At 42.9% G+C, this 16,480-nt stretch overlaps 1 protein-coding gene across 4 annotated transcripts in view; it reads left to right on the top strand.

Annotated features, from left to right (window-relative positions):
- Nucleotides 1-16,480, top strand: part of MYO18B (myosin XVIIIB) — a 238,848-nt gene that overhangs the window by 165,836 nt on the left and 56,532 nt on the right. The gene's annotated exons all lie outside the window — the stretch shown is intronic.

Genomic DNA, 16,480 nt, shown 5'->3' with positions numbered 1-16,480 from the left:
TGACCCACTTTCATTTTTTGCCTGCTAACTTCAGCTTCATCTGGTTTGAAACGATACAGTGAAGCCAAAGTAGGGTTAATTCTATAGAGATTAACAGGGAAGTTTAGAGAGGGTCTCTGGGCTTCCCTTTTACTCTCTAGTAACTATAGAGATTAACAGGGAAACCTAGAGAGGCTCTCTGAATTGTATCTGTTGATCTCCATAATGTTAACCACCACCAGCAGTTTAGCGGCAGTAACGGGGGCACCAGAGCCGTGGTGGGAGCACCCACAGTGGGAAGAGGTTTAGCTGTGGTAGTGGTGTTCTCCTGCAGCAGCAGCAGCAGGCCCAGGCAGGGGAAGGGTGCCCAGCTGTGTGTGGGGTGGCCAGTGTTGCACAAAAGCCACTGATTGCTGTAATTAAACAGTTTAAAAATAAATAAATGAGATAAATGAGGCAGTGAAGCTTCTTGAGTAGGATCTTTTAACATTTGCTTTATAAAATTTAGCATGTGCCATTAAAAAGGTGACTTGTTAAAATGCAATTAGCCTGTTTTTCGATACATTGACTAATAGGTACTATTTTTAATAGATCAGCAAGATATTTAAAATATTAACACTACAAATGTGTGGTTTTCCATACTTTATGAAGTTATGTAACAGAGATTATAGAGATTAAAGCAGACCATTAAAACAGAAGATGAGAAGTAATTTAAGGTTCAAGGTTCTGGTTTTGGTGTACAAAGCCCTATACAGCTTGGAACCAGGATACCTGAAAGACTGTCTTACCCCTTATATACCCAGTCGATCACTGCGCTCTGCAGGTGAGGGCCTCCTGCAGATACCATCTTATCAGGAGGTCCGTTCCACACAACATAGGAAACAGACCTTTAGTGTGGCAGCACCCACCCTGTGAAATTCCCTCCCATTCAAAATTAGACAGGCCCCATCTCTGTTATCTTTTCGGCTCCTACTGAAAACCTTCCTCTTTCAATAAGCCTTTTAAGTAGAGACTAGGGATGGAATCTGTTGGCTTGTGCCAGTTAAAAACATCTGTTGACCTAACAGGTTGATATTGATTCAAATTTGTTATTTCTGCACAAGCCACTGGTTTTACCAAACTCCCAACCCCCAGAAACAGTATTGATATTAATATCAACATTTTTAAATAAAATGTTGATTTTTAAAGGAATATTTTTAAAGAAATATCAATGAATTCAAGGAAATATCAATAAATTGAAGGAAATATTGATAAATATATATATTAATATCAAAATTTTATATACGTGGATTTTTAAAAAAACATTAAAAAATCAATGTCTGAATGTAATAGCAGAAAATTATTACATAAAAATCTGATGTACAACAATAGTGGATAAGGAAGTTAATGGAAAATTCGGTACTGAATCAGAATTGAACAGAATTCTAGCACATCCTTAGTGGAGACCCTATCCTAGTCTGCATCTGTGTGGTAATTGTTTTCTTAAATATGTTTTTAAGATGTTTTGAAGTTTTTTAGTAGTTTGTTTCTTGTTTGCTGCCCGGGACTCCTGGGAGGAAGGGTGGGATTTATTTATTTATATCCCATCCTTCCTCCCAGTAGGAGCCCAGGGCGGCAATATAAATGTATATAAATGTATATTTAATAAATGTATATTTAATTTAAATTTATATATTTATATATTGAATAATATATAATTTATAAATTTAATATAAATTTAATAATAACAACAACTAGGAAGCAATCTAGAAGATCATGCTGGACATAGGAAATGTCCAGGGGTGTCTGGTGACCGTGTGGCCTGTTGGGGCAGAGGGCAGGAGAGCTAATAGTAGACAGAGCCAGGGGTAATGGTAGGCAGAGCACATCAAGGCTGCTTTCCTGTGCACACAGTGAGGCTTAAATCAGAGAAGGTCTCTAAAGCCTTAGAGAAGACATTAAAGCAGAACAAAAATTAACTGGAGAACAAAAGCTGGTAAGTTAAAAAATAAAAGCAAAGTGCCCCCATATCCCCTGTGGAAAGTAATTTAGGCCTTTTTTATAGACCTGATGCTCTGAATGCTGTTGCCACAGAGTCTCTTCTGACAGCAGACATCTTTCCTAATTGCAGAAGTTGTTACCATAAAGTCTTCCCCAGGCAGTTTCGCGCTTCTCTGCCTTGGCGTTTGCAAAACTGTTCTCACTTTGCATGCCTTAATAGTTTCTCAGCTTTGACTGCGAGTTTGACGGAAGCAGCAGCTTGATAATAATTCCTTGACTCCTGAAAAGATCTGATCCCCTTCGACTACACTCTGTGGCAGCGGGGGGGGGGGGTTAAGAGATTTGAGCATTCTTTTTCTGCAGTAGAGGTAGGAGGGAATAGTCTCTATAGAGTCAAGATTCAGTTAGAAAAAATTACGATACCTTGAGAATTTTCTGTTGCCCTTTGTCGGGGAAATCTTATCTTACCCCACTTATTAAATCCTGTTTAATTTTTTTAAAAAAATGTTTGGAGGCTTTGTATCAGTCCGGCAACAATTAATCAGCACTTAAGATCAGCTAATACCCAATTTCAGCTACTGCCTTTGCTTGAAGGATTAGCAAAAGATCCTCACCCAATCTCACCCGAGACTTCCAAACGGTGGAAGTTTTGTCGCTTCAAAACTGGCAGGCAGCTCTGATGAATATTACCTAATAATGATAATGGATGAATGCTGGTGTATGGTGAATTACAGAAACAGACTCCACCCTTAGTCCAATCAGCCTTTTTACAAGCAAATTAGGCGGAAGTTAACTGGGCTTAATTTAGACTTTTCTGAACTTGTTTCTGGCCCTTAGTGAGCCTCTGTCTTGGCCTAGTGCTGGGTCTGGTGCATTCCCCATCAAAATGATGGGGGCTCAGAGTGTGACAGAATTGCTTCCAGACGTTTTTGTTTGTGGGAATCTGGGCAAGGGGTCAGACATATAAACAGATGTGCAAAATCACAGTGAGAAATTAGCTGATTGTATCAAAACTCCTCAGATAAGAGGATGCTGGGATAGACACGGTTGAGGGAGCTTGACAGAATGACTGCACTAGGTGGTGTCTGGAGAGAGCCAAAGGCAAGTTGGTGGTCTCTTGGCCAAGCCAGTGGGAAAGCCCCATGCCCCTTCTTCTGCCCTGCAGCCTGATGGAAGAGCCACAAATAATTTCCTTTGAGCATGGGGGAAGTAAGATGAAGGGAAAACCCCAAGAGTGGTTGGACACACCACCCTGTGAGTTTTCCCTGAGACATTTTCTGTCGCGGCCTCTCCCCCAGGACAACATTACATATGTCAGCACATGCATGCCTTCGCAGAAATTAAAATGCCTTATCACCGAGTTTGAGCCCCCGAGAAATCAGGGCAGAGGGCCAAACAAGGTCTTTTCTCATTGGGCCAGGCAGCAGCTGTCGACAGCTGGCGATGCAGAGGAGGCCTGGAAATAACACTAAATGCAGATCCACACAGTACATTGAAAGCACATCCAGTCTCATTTAAAGTGCATGACTTCCGCCCCCCCAAGAATCCTGGGAAGTGAAGTTTCCCCCTCATAGTTATAGTTCCTACCACTCTTAACCAGCTACAGTTACCATGATTCTGTGGTGAGATTCTTATGCTTCAAATGTGCTTTAAATGCTTGCTGTGGATCTGCCTGAATAGTCATTATCAGAAGGCAGCTGCTTAGTGCCCAGGAGTCTCTCTCATCCTTCCTGTGGAAGGAGAAAAGGGCTATTTTTCTTTGGTAAAAAATCCTTAATGCAGCCTCCTTCATCAGCCCAGGTCATTGGGGTGGGAGCTGCGCTGAGAATGGAGAGAAAAGACTGGGCTCTGCCACCCATCAGAGGCTCTGTTCAGCGTCACACCAGCCTGAGCACAAAAGTTCCAATAATGTTGCCGTTAATATGACAGAAAGCAGGCAAAATTAGTTGCCTTTCACCTTTTTAAATGTCCTCTGTGCTTGTGCTGCTCAGCTTCCCTCCAGTTCTGTCCATTTTCTTGCTCTCTCTACCCCTAAAGATCTGGATTCTGTTGCTTGCACATTGGAGGCAATGCAGCCACTTTTTCTAAAAAGAGAGAGAAAGCCCATGTGAATAGCTGACAGTGATGTGAATGAGTGATGCAGGGAGAAGCACTGTGACATTTCTGAAAGAACTCAGGCTTCCAAGTCCCTGATGCCCTTTCTAGCTGCCCAGTGCCTCAGGGAATGGCACTCTGTCTATACTCTCGGAATCAATAGTGTAGTGGCAAATTCAGAAGTGCAGGGTCCCTTCATGTTAATCACAGCCATGCCCCCTCACTGCTTGTGTTGCTCTGGGCTTCAGAATGAGATCCTTGTTAATGCCTAGGAACCAAAAGGCATGAAAGAGGAGAGTGTTAGCTACTGAGAAGAGTCTTCTCAATGTTTGACTCACCTCCTTTCACTCTGATTGACTCCAATCAGCAGGAAAGGACAAGGAAGCATGTTAGAAGACTCTTCTCAGTGGCTAATATGCTCCTCTTTTATGCTGATTGGCTTGTAGGATGCTGGAGACATAGGGTCCCTGCTGGAATCTTCTCCCAAAAAAGTAAAGGGTCTAAGACTCCCTGAGACCCCACACGACTACATCCCTGCTCTGAATAATTTCCTGTATTGCTTCTGCCCCATCACTGCTGTTGGCATTGAAAGGAGAAGTGGGGCTGAACCAGAACTGGAGTTAGTCTTTGGAAGGGGGTTGCATGCTTTCTCTGGGGAGGGGGGGAGGAAGGGAGGTTGGACCGTGAGCACCACACACACACACGCACACACACGGGTGTAATATGGTTTTGCTTAGGAAGAAGTGGCTGTAGTAGGGTTAAAATGTTAAAGTGCATCTCTTGCCCTTGCTGAAGCCCCTGTGCCAGGGGCAGGGAACCTTTTTCAGCCCAAAGGCCAAAATCCCTTTGGGGCAACCTGCTTGGGGCTGTATGACGATGATGGACAGGCCCAGAGCCACAGGCAGGCAGAGCAATAGATGGACTCTGATCGTTGTACAGTATGGTAGACAGGATATACTTCAGTCGTGCAAAAGTCAGGTTTCTACACACACACCCCACAGCCCTCCATCCTCCATGCAGGCAAGGAGGAGGTATTAGTGCACTTCAAAGAGGCATTTCAGGCCCAAAGCACACGAGGCGGTTGTGGAGCAGGAGGGGGGGGGGGCTAGTCTGGGTAGGGGACATGGCCCAGGGAGCCAAATTCAGCCCCTGGTCCTGAGGTTTCTCCACCCCTGCTCTGCATGACTGATAATAAAGACATCCGATATAAAAATATAAAATGTATTTATTTATTTACTTATTAGATTTATATTCTGCCCTTCCTCCCGGTTAATTTAAGCAATCTTAACAAGCCTAGTTAATAATGGAATCCCCTCCTCAAGAACAAGCACAATTCCATCAGACTGCTCAAACATAAACAAATGTTAAAAGCCCTGGCTAATAAATGATGTTTAAAAGAAATTGTTAAAAGGCCGGAAAGAAAAGAAAGCTCTTTGCCAGCCTTATTAGCTGTTCATGAGGAACATTTCATCTTTCCTGAGACTGAGATTCTGTGGACACTCCCACTGTGCTAAGGAAAGATGTTCTTGCAAATAGATATCCATAAGATTGTGCTGTAAATATCCCAATGTCAGGAAGCAGACAACATTTTTTAAAGTAAATACTTAACAAACTACCAATTTAGGATTAGACATCGTGCATCTGATAAAGGGGATTCTGGTCCATGAACGATTCCACCATAATTAAGTGTGTTGCCTGCTACAAGCAAAGACAGCAAAAAATCTTGTGCCACCTTAAAGACTAACATGTCTGGAAAAGCTTAAGTTATTCTCCATTGTAAACCACCCTTGCGTTCTTTTATTTACTGAAGAGCAGTGTATACATTTAGAGATAAACACAAGCTGAAAGTCGTTTAAGAGAGGCTTGGCTTCTCAGAAGCACCCACATATTTCTTTCATCCCCCTGAGTGGGCCTTCAGTCATCCACTCTCAGCCCAGCCTGCCTCATTGGGTTGTTGTGAGGATAAATCGAGAGAGAACTGTGTATGCCACCATGAACTCCTTGGAGGGCAGGTGGAGGATAAATGCAGTCAACAAAAACTGGAGGACAGCTCGCCACAACAGTGAATCCTTCTCTTGAGAGTGGAAACCCTGCGTTCCGGCATTCAGGTGGGAATGATTGACAAAACAAGGATTTAAGCCAGGGATGGGGAACCTGTGGCCCTGCAGATTACGTTGGACTCCAACTCTCCTTAGTCAGGATGGGCAATGATCAGGGACGATGGGGGTTGGGGTCCAGAGGGCCACATAGGTTCCCATCCTTGTAGAAGCCGTCCTGAGTCCATCACAGGAGTGCAGGAACATTTCCCGCTGAAGTCAGTGTTGGAGAGAATTTCTGCTATTCAGCAAATTTGATATGAGCAGAGCCTCAATTTCCTGTTCTCTAAAGCATGTGGAATTTTGTCTGGATAATGAAAGCAGTGTCTTGCATATCAGTTGCTACTGTTTGTGATGACTATCTGGAATGGCCTAAACATTGTTTTTCTTTTTACTTTGGTTAACAAAATTTGCATACTACTTAATTGTAAAAACCTCTAAGCATGTTTATATAGGTTTTGTTGTTGATTTTTTAAGTTATTATTATTAAATTGTGTTGGGGTATTTCATGGGAAGTGGAACCACTTCCCATGAAATACCCCAAAACAACATCTAAGTTGAATGCAGTCTCTAGCAAAAAGACAGACTTGAGGGTTTTAGGTGGTCCAGTCCTTGGAGGGGGACTGTACCACCTCAGTCTCCATGTGTGACATTGCTTGAAAGCGCATGCACCACCCATTTTGTAAATTTTACCAAAACAGAAGGAAGGCTCCTAGAATCATAGAATCATAGAATAGTAGCGTTGGAAGGGGCCTACAAGGCCATCCAGTCCAACCCCCTGCACAATGCAGGAATCCAAATCAAAGCATTCCCGACAGATGGCTGTCCAGCTGCTTCCTGAAGGCCTCCAGTGTCGGAGAGCCCACCACCTCCCTAGGTCATTGGTTCCATTGCCGTACTACTCTAACAGTTAGGAAGTTTTTCCTGATGTCCAGTCGAAATCTGGCTTCCTGCAACTTGAGCCCATTATTCCGTGTCCTGCACTCTGGGACGATCGAGAAGAGATCCCGGCCCTCCTCTATGTGACAACCTTTCATGTACTTGAAGAGTGCTATCGTATCTCCCCTCAGTCTTCTCTTCTCCAGGCTAAACATGCCCAGTTCTTTCAGTCTCTCCTGATAGGGCTTTGTTTCCAGTCCCCTGATCATCCTCATTGCCCTCCCCTGAACCCGTTCCAGTTTGTCTGCATCCTTCTTGAAGTGCAGAGACCAGAACTGGATGCAGTCTTGACTTCTTTTTTTAAAAATTTTATTTATACCCCGCCTTTCGGCCAAAGGCCCTCAAGGCAGCTTACAAAGAAAAATAAACACAGGTATAAAAATACAATAAAAGCAATACAATTTACAAAAATTAATTTAAATAACAAATAGCTGCTGCTGGTGGTGGTTTATGTTGGGGGTGGCTGCGGGAACTCGGGCTCAGGGACCTGGCCTTGCCTGGAGCAGGAGGCGGAGGATGTGGGGCCGTGGCTGTTGAGCAGGAGGCCGCACGCCGGGAGGCTCCGCACCAGAGGCTGTTGTTGGGCAGGAGGGCCCCGCGCCGGAAAGACGATAGATGAGCCAATGCAGGAGTGAGGTTCCTGTGTTCTTTGCTAGGGGTAGTTTCCTGTCTTATTGATTGGCAGATACATGATCCATCAAGGTTTCCAGTTTTGCATAAAGCCAGGACCTTTAAAACCACAGTGTCTTTGCTGTTACTCGCTTCTTCATTACAACCTTCTCTGCAAATATGTTAAATTAGAATTATTCTTTTAAAAAGTGAGTAATAATTTTCACTTTCAAGCAAACTCCCTGTATGAAAACAGATGAGAGAGCCTCTCAGAGGACTCTACCATCTCAACCTCACAGTCATAGATTGGAATCTACAAGGATTGGAGCATTTCATGTACCCTTAGGCTGAGTTTGTCAAAGCTGAGCCAATTAATTATGTTTCCTCCTCCCTTCCTCGCTTGAAAAAAAATCTCCTGCAAAATCTCTTTGTTAATCAGAACTCTTTGTTAATCCTTTTCAGGTAATAATTACTGGGTGTTTTGGCTTTTTATTCCCAATTTTGAACAGATGTTAACTATGCTGACTGATGGGATTGTAGAATAGCCTTAACTCCTTTTGGTTCGTGTACTCTGCCAATAGATATTTGGGGTGGCTTAAACCAAAACTTTTTTTTTTGCTGGCCTTTAGAAGAAAATATTGCAAAATAACGTATTTACTAAAAGTAGATGCAACTATACATGTATGTACAGATCCTGCATGTTCAGATCCTGGGAATATTTATATATTTATTTTGGAAAATAGACCACCAACGTTAAGGAAAATATCACCACAGTGAACAGCATAAAATCGACAATAAAAGTATATCCATAAAACAAATTCAAAATACCCTCAGGGAAAACATAGGTGAACAGATAATTTTTAAGCAGGTGCCTAAATGTCAGTATGGTAGCCCTGATGTTCCTTGGAAGTGCATTCCAAAGGGCAAGCGCCACCACACTAAAGACCTGGTCTCAGTGGACATAAAAGGAACCTTGGGAACATATGTCTCTCCCAAGGAACAAAGTGACAGAGCAGGGGTATACAAAGTAAGGCATTCCTGGAGGTAACCTGGTCCCAAGTTGCTCAGGCTTTATAGCATGACCTTAAACTCGTTCTGGTAGTGTGCTGGCGCTAGAGCAGCTGTTTCAGCACAGGTGTTACACACTGCTGAAAGGGCACTCCTTTCATTAGCCATGCTGCAGCATTCTACACTACATGCATCTTCCCGCCCAGCCTTAAGAGAAGTTCCACACAGAGCGCATTGCAGTAATCCAGCTTGGAGTTTACCAGTGTCTGGACTCCCATAGCTAAACTGCTGCAGTCCAGGAATGGCCTTAGCTGCTGAAGCTGGCAGAAGGCTCTCCAAGTCACTGAAGCCACTTGGGTCTCTAGTGGCAAAGATCGATCCAGAGCACCTGCAAGCCTTGTCTTTCAGAGGGACTGCAGCCCCATCCAGAACAGGCAACTGTCTTATTTTCTAGACCCAGGATCAATAGGACTTACAATGAGAAGAGGCATTGAATAATTCTCTGTTTCTAGTTGTATTTTAAATAAAATCACATAAATAAAAAAAGAAATTGCACACACGAACATGCACACCCTGATTGCCAAAGTTCTCACTGCCACCTGAATTGTGGCCTGTACTTGGCTCAATATTCCCACTTAAATGAAAACAAGAGGACTCTGTGGTTGTTTTCCGTGCAGCTCCATATGAGGATGTTTCCGGATCAGGAAGGGCAGATGTTGGCTTAAAATCTCAAGGTTTTTTTAAACGGGTCATCCCCTCCCACACATCTTCTAAACAAAGCTCAAGTGATGCTGCAGTGTTAGAATCCCAGGTGAAAAAAGGAGCAGGATGTGGTCAATTCATCGTTCATCATGTTGGTGTGCTATGAGATTATGGCAAAATCTTCCTGTATAAAAGCCCCCTTCAGTCATCATTCAGTTTCTCGTAAATACCCAAGTTCCTTCATCAATAATCCTGATGTGGTTTTGAGCTGGAGACAACACATTTTCAAGGTATGCTTAAAATAGCAACGGGAAGAACCATTCAAAACTGTGGTACGTTATACATCTTTGGAACAGTGCAATTATACTGAACTCCCCCACCCCCTGCCGCACACACACACTGCATCTCTTTAAGCAGTCTTGCTCTCATGGCATACATATAACCTTGTGTGACTCCCATCTCAGCAGCGGCATTAAAATATCTTTCATACCCAAAATAACCACCTCAACACTTAAAACTTACCAGGTTTTCAAACAAACTGACACAGCCTGGAGTAATAATAATCATCACTTAACATTTCCTACCCCCTCTACGATGCACACCTTAACATGGTGAGGTAGTTTGAGTGTGTCGAAGAAGCTCAGAGCGATGCCATCAGGAGTCTAGACCAAGAGGCTAGACTCCTAGCACGGTTACCCAAGGCGGAATGGTCAAAGCTGAGACACCAGACTAAAATACATCCAGACTCGAAGGCAATGGTAAACTACATCTGAATGGCACTTACCATGAAAACCCTATGAACAGAGTATCCAAAGTGCAACACGAGATAGTGCTGGAAGATAAGACCCCCAGGTCAGAAGGCACTCAATGAGCTACTGGGGAAGAACAAAGGACAAGTATGAGTAGCGCTGTGACTAATGATGCAGCTGGTTCAAAGCTGAGAGGAAGCCCAGAGGCTGATGCGCACAGATGCGAAAGGAGAGTCCGGAGTTGTACAACACACACAATAGGAACATGGAATGTGAGAAGCATGAACCAGGGAAAGTTAGAAATTGTCAAGCAAGAAATGGAATGCATCAACATTACAATACTTGGCGTGAGTGAATTAATATGGACGGGAATGGGACATTTTCAATCAGGCAACTACAAAATATTTTATGCAGGAAATGAGAAATCAAGAAGAAACGGGGTTGCTTTAATAGTGAGAAGTGATGTAGCAAAAGCAATTAGGAGCTACAACGCAAGGTCTGAGCGAATTATATCAATGAGACTCAACGGGAAACCTATCAACATAACCATTATCCAAGTCTATGCTCCAACGGCAAATGCAGAAGAAGAGGAATTGGAGAGGTTTTATGCAGAAGTACGGGAAGAAATTGATCACACACCAAAACAAGATGGGACTAGAATGCAAAAGTAGGGAACAGAGAAGAACTAGGAATTGTGGGGAAATGGGGCTTAGGAGATAGAAATGAAGCAGGTGAAAGACTTATTGAATTTTGTGAAGCCAGTAATTTGTTTCTTGCAAACACATTTTTTGAGCAACCGAAAAGACGGCTGTACACGTGGACATCACCAAATGGTCAATATAGGAATCAAATTGATTATATAATTGGTAGCAGAAGATGGAGAAGTTCCACACTTTCTGCGAAAACAAGACCAGGAGCAGAGTGCGGTACAGATCATGAACTGGTCGTATCGAAAATCAGAGTAAAGCTAAAGAAGAACAACAAAACAATCATAACGTCAAGATACAATTTAAACAACATCCCAGAAGAATATAAAGATCAAATAAGGAACAGATTTGAGGCTTTAAACTTAGTTCATAGAGAACCAGAAGAACTATGGATTGAAGTCAGAGACATTATCAGGGAAGAGTGTACAAAGACAATACCTCTAGCTAAAAGGAGAGAAAGACCTCAATGGATGATGGATGAAACTCTTAAAATGTTTAAATCTTAAAGATGTTTAAATCTATGGTGCAGCCGCATTTGGAATACTGTGTACAGTTCTGGTCACCTCATCTCAAAAAGGATATTATAGAGTTGGAAAAGGTTCAGAAGAGGGCAACCAGAATGATCAAGGGGATGGAACGACTCCCTTACGAGGAAAGGTTGCAGCATTTGGGGCTTTTTAGTTTAGAGAAAAGGCGGGTCAGAGGAGCAGAGCTTGGAAAAGTTACTTTTTTGAACTACAACTCCCATCAGCCCCAGCCAGTATGGCCACTAGATTGGGCTGATGGGAGTTGTAGTTCAAAAAAGTAACATTTTTCAAGCTCTGCGAGAGGAGACATGATAGAAGTGTATAAAATTATGCATGGCATTGATAAAGTGGATAGAGAAAAGTTCTTCTCCCTCTCTCATAATACTAGAACTCGTGGACATTCAAAGAAGCTGAATGCTGGAAGATTCAGGACAGACAAAAGGAAGTACTTCTTTACACAGTGCATAGTTAAACTATGGAATTTGCTCCCACAAGATGCAGTAATGGCCACCAGCTTGGATGGCTTTAAAAGAAGATTAGACAAATTTATGGAGGACAGGGCTATCAATGGCTACTAGCCATGATGGCTGTGCTCTGCCAGCCTAGTCAGAGGCAGCATGCTTCTGAAAACCAGTTGCCGGAAGCCTCAGGAGGGGAGAGTGTCCTTGCACTCGGGTCCTGCTTCCCCCAGGCACCTGGTTGGCCACTGTGAGAACAGGATGCTGGACTAGATGGGCCACTGGCCTGATCCAGCAGGCTCTTCTTATGTTCTTATGTTCTTAAAGAGATGCAAGGATGACAGATTCATTCACGGAGGAACCGTATGATGAAGAACCAGAAATTTTAGACTGCGAGGTGAAAGCTGCTGTTAAAATACTTGGAAGAAACAAATAACCAGGAATAGATGGCATACCAATAGAGTTGCTACAAGTTACTGAGACTGAATCTGTCCAAATTTTGACAAAAAATTGTCAACAAATATGGAAAAGAAAACAATGGCCCACAGACTGGAAGTGTTCAGTATATATTCCAATTCCAAAGAAAGGGGATCCCAGTGAATGCAGTAATTATCAAACTATTGCCTTAATATCCCGTGCAAGTACAGTAATGCTCAAGATTCTACAACAAAGGCTCTTGCCATATATGGAGCAAGAAGTGCCAGATGTCCAAGCTGAATTTAGAAAGGGAAGAGGCACCAGAGATCATTTCGCTAACATACGTTGGATAATGGAACGAACTAAGGATTTTGAGAAGAAAATCACCCTGTGCTTTATAGATTATTGCAAAGCCTTTGACTGTGTAGATCACAGAAGACTATGGAATGCTTTAAAAGAAATGGGGGTGCCACAGCATCTGATTGTCCTGATGCTCAACCTGTACTCTGTGCAAGGCTACTGTACGGACAGAATACAGAGAAACCAATTGGTTCCCCATCGGAAAGGGTGTGAGACAGGGGTGCATTTTATCACCCTATTTGTTTAATCTATATGCAGAACATATCATACGGAAAGCGGGACTGGACCAAGACGAAGGAGGTGTGAAACTGGAAGGAGAAATATCAATAATTTAGGATATGCAGACAATACTATATTCTTAGCAGAAACCAGTAATGATTTGAAATGAATGCTAATGAAAGTTAAAGAGGAAAGCACAAACGCAGGACTACAGCTGAACATCAAGAAGACTAAAGTAATGACAACAGAAGATTTATGTAACTTTACAACTGACAATGAGGACATTGAACTTGTCAAGGATTATCAATACCTCGGCACAGTCATTAACCAAAATGGAGACAATAGTCAAGAAATCAGAAGAAGGCTAGGACTGGGTAGGGCAGCTGTGAGAGAACCAGAAAAGGTCCTCAAATGCCAAGACGTATCACTGAACACCAAAGTCAGGATCATTCAGACCATGGTATTCCCGATCTCTATGTATGGATGTGAAAGTTGGACAGTGAAAAAGGCAGATAAGAGAAAAATTAACTCATTTGAAATGTGGTGTTGGAGGAGAGCTTTGCGCATACCATGGACAGCGAAAAAGACCAATAATTGGGTGTTAGAACAAATTAAACCAGAACTGTCACTAGAAGCTAAAATGATGAAACTGAGGATATCATACTTTGGACACATAATGAGAAGACATGATTCACTAGAAAAGACAATAATGCGGGGAAAAACAGTAGAAAAAGAGGAAGGCCAAACAAGAGATGGATCAATTCTATAAAGGAAACCACAGACCTGAACTTATAAGATCTGAACAGGGTGGTTCATGACAGATGCTATTGAAGGTCACTGATTCGTAGGGTTGTCATAAGTCGTAATCAACTTGAAGGCACATAACACACACACACAACATTTCCTAAATGCAAAGTAGGCCTCTCTGGCAGGCAACTTTTACAATGGCTTCCATTTCAAAACCAAAATTCTATTCCCACTCAGGCCCTTCAAAACAAACAGCCAGCCTTTCTTATTTCCCTAGGCCAGTTAGCAACCTGCAGAATATCTGAGGCATCATGATTAACCTCACCCCATTTTTTGTGCAGGAGTTTCTAATTCACATTTGGCCTACTGTTTCCCCAGTTTGCTCAGGGTGGTGTATGTGGATGAGGTCTTCAATGCTAGTCTTACTCAGAGTAGAACCATTGAAGTGAATAGGCACAAGTAACTTAGAATCTTTAATGTAAGTGGGTGTACTCTAGGGATGGAGGAGGAATCCGATTCATTTCATATTTAAAGCTGAATTTATCTAATTCACACTTTCTGGAACACAGCCGTCCTTTGAAAATTTCACTTATCTGAATTTTGCAGTGCAGTTTTCCAACCAAGCAATGTTTACAAAAATGCATTATACTGGTGAAAATAACATGCAAAATGCATTATATTAGAATAAATTGCTTGCAAAAATGTGTACATTAGTCAAAACTGCACACAAAAATGTATTTATTATGAGAAATTTGCCCAAAAATACTGCAGAATTTTCCTGTTTTAAATAAAAATTCTCAAATTACTGCAGAAATGTGAAGAACCAAGTTTAAGATTAGAAAAATGAGAAATTGAGAACACTGAAATGTATAGATCATTCCTAGTCTACCCTGAGTAGGATTTCATTGAATACAGCCCTTTATACTCATGAGAACCCTATGAGGCTAAGGTTAAGAGAATTTATTTATTTATTTATTACATTTGTATACCACCCCATAGCCAAAGCTCTCTGGGCGGTGAGGTTTACAACAATTAAAAACATTAAAAACAAATTACAAATTTAAAAACACATGCTAAAATGCCTGGGAGAAGAGGAAAGTCTTGACCTGGCGATGAAAAGATAGCAGTGTTGGCACCAAGAGCACCTCGTCAGGAAGATCATTCCATAATTTGGGGGCCACCACTGAGAAGGCCCTCTCCCTTGTTGCCATCCTCCCAGCTTTCCTCAGAGTAGGCACTCGGAGGAGGGCCAGAAAGCATCTGACGAAAGATGATCTTGGGGTAATGCACAATGCTAGCCATTATGCTGTTGTCGGGGCATCTGCTCTCCATGCAGAAGCCCTGTGTGCAACCCCCAGCATCTCTGTCAAAAGGATCAGGCTACAGACGAAGAGAAAGGTCGCTCTCCACTGGAGACCTTGAAGAGAGATGCTGCCAATCAGAGCAGACAATGCTGGGCTCAATGGATGAACAGTCTGCCTTGGGATATGGCTGCCCATTGGTTCATCTCGCTCAGTATTGCCTACACTGACTGGCAGTTGCTCTCCAGGGTTTCTGCAAACAGATGCAATCCCTTTAAAATGCCTGGACAAACAAGAAAGACTTATCCTGGCACCAAGTTTGCAGACCAGTTTTTCTGGACTTTTGAGCCATCATCTCACGACAGCCAATTAGCTCAGAACTTTGCCTCTGGATCGGAATGATGCCAGTTGTGGCCCCACACAAGCCAAGGTGTTGCTTGATGGTTAAAACATAAGAGGCAGAGGGCCATGAGCACATGAAGATGGTAGGGGGCTAGCTGGGGTCTTTCTGTCTCTACGCCTTGCAGCATGCCCAGTAGCAGCCTGGGAAGTAAGGTTTTGCAAATAAATACACACTTTTAAAGAAGGGGGGTGGAGGGCAGGTGATCTAGGGTTCAGTGCAAAAGGCCAAGGTCTGGGAGGGCTTAGGCCATCCCCAACCAACACCCCTGGCCTGCACACAAGCCAAACTCCCTTTTGCTGCACAATTCCTGGTTTCTCTGTGCCACACTTTGGTGGATCCAGCCATTTTCCCACCGCCAGAACTTCTAAATCCCTGTGACACTTTGAAAACCTTTCAGCTTTCAAGTTCCACCAGAAAACTGTAACTCAACCATCACATTTCCGCCCCCCCTCAAAAAATGTGTGAGTACCATGAAAAGCAAGGCATGCTGACGTAGCGAGGCATCTGCTGCAGGAGAACAGAACTTGTCTTGCTAATGAAAGCCCCGGAGATTGCATTGTTTGTTAATTTTGTTTAAAAAAATCAGATTGTGAAAACTGCTTGTAGGTCTTTTAAAAATACATTTTGCACCCAGTCATGACTGAAGGCGGCAGCAACATTTTCCAATCTTGCCAAAATATTCCTCCTCATTGCTGTTGGCAGGCAAACCTTCTCAGATGTCCGGAAGAGGGAAAGGGAAAGGGGGCGATGAAGAGAGCAGGGCCAGGAAACCGTGGTGGAACCGAACCTCATCTTCTGGGGAGGGGGAGTAAGGAATTATTTTAGTAGCTGTTGTTATCCAAATGTTGGAAGGGCTGAGTTTGTTTTGAATCAATAGGTTGCTTGCCTTCCTGATTACTCATTTCCAAATTGCCAGTTACAACCACCCCTATCTGTTCAACATTGTGCATTTTTCTCTGGGAGATGCATTCTTTTGGTGCCTGCATCTGGTTATAAAGTGGGTCATGCATTCCACAAAGGTGTCAGTTATAAATAACATTTTTAACACTTCCCTGGCCATTCTTCAGGTTGCTCTTTTAGTGACATCATGAGATGGAGATCTCCAGCCCAAGGTCCAACATCCCAAGTTTCCAGTCCCAATATGTCACCACCATCCCCTGCCCCCACATATTTTGCCTCAAAGGA

Source organism: Rhineura floridana, chromosome 19, assembly GCF_030035675.1.
Source record: "Rhineura floridana isolate rRhiFlo1 chromosome 19, rRhiFlo1.hap2, whole genome shotgun sequence".
Taxonomy (NCBI): Eukaryota; Metazoa; Chordata; class Lepidosauria; order Squamata; family Rhineuridae; genus Rhineura; species Rhineura floridana.
Note: the sequence above shows the minus strand (reverse complement) of the source record. Positions and strands in the feature narration are given on the sequence as shown.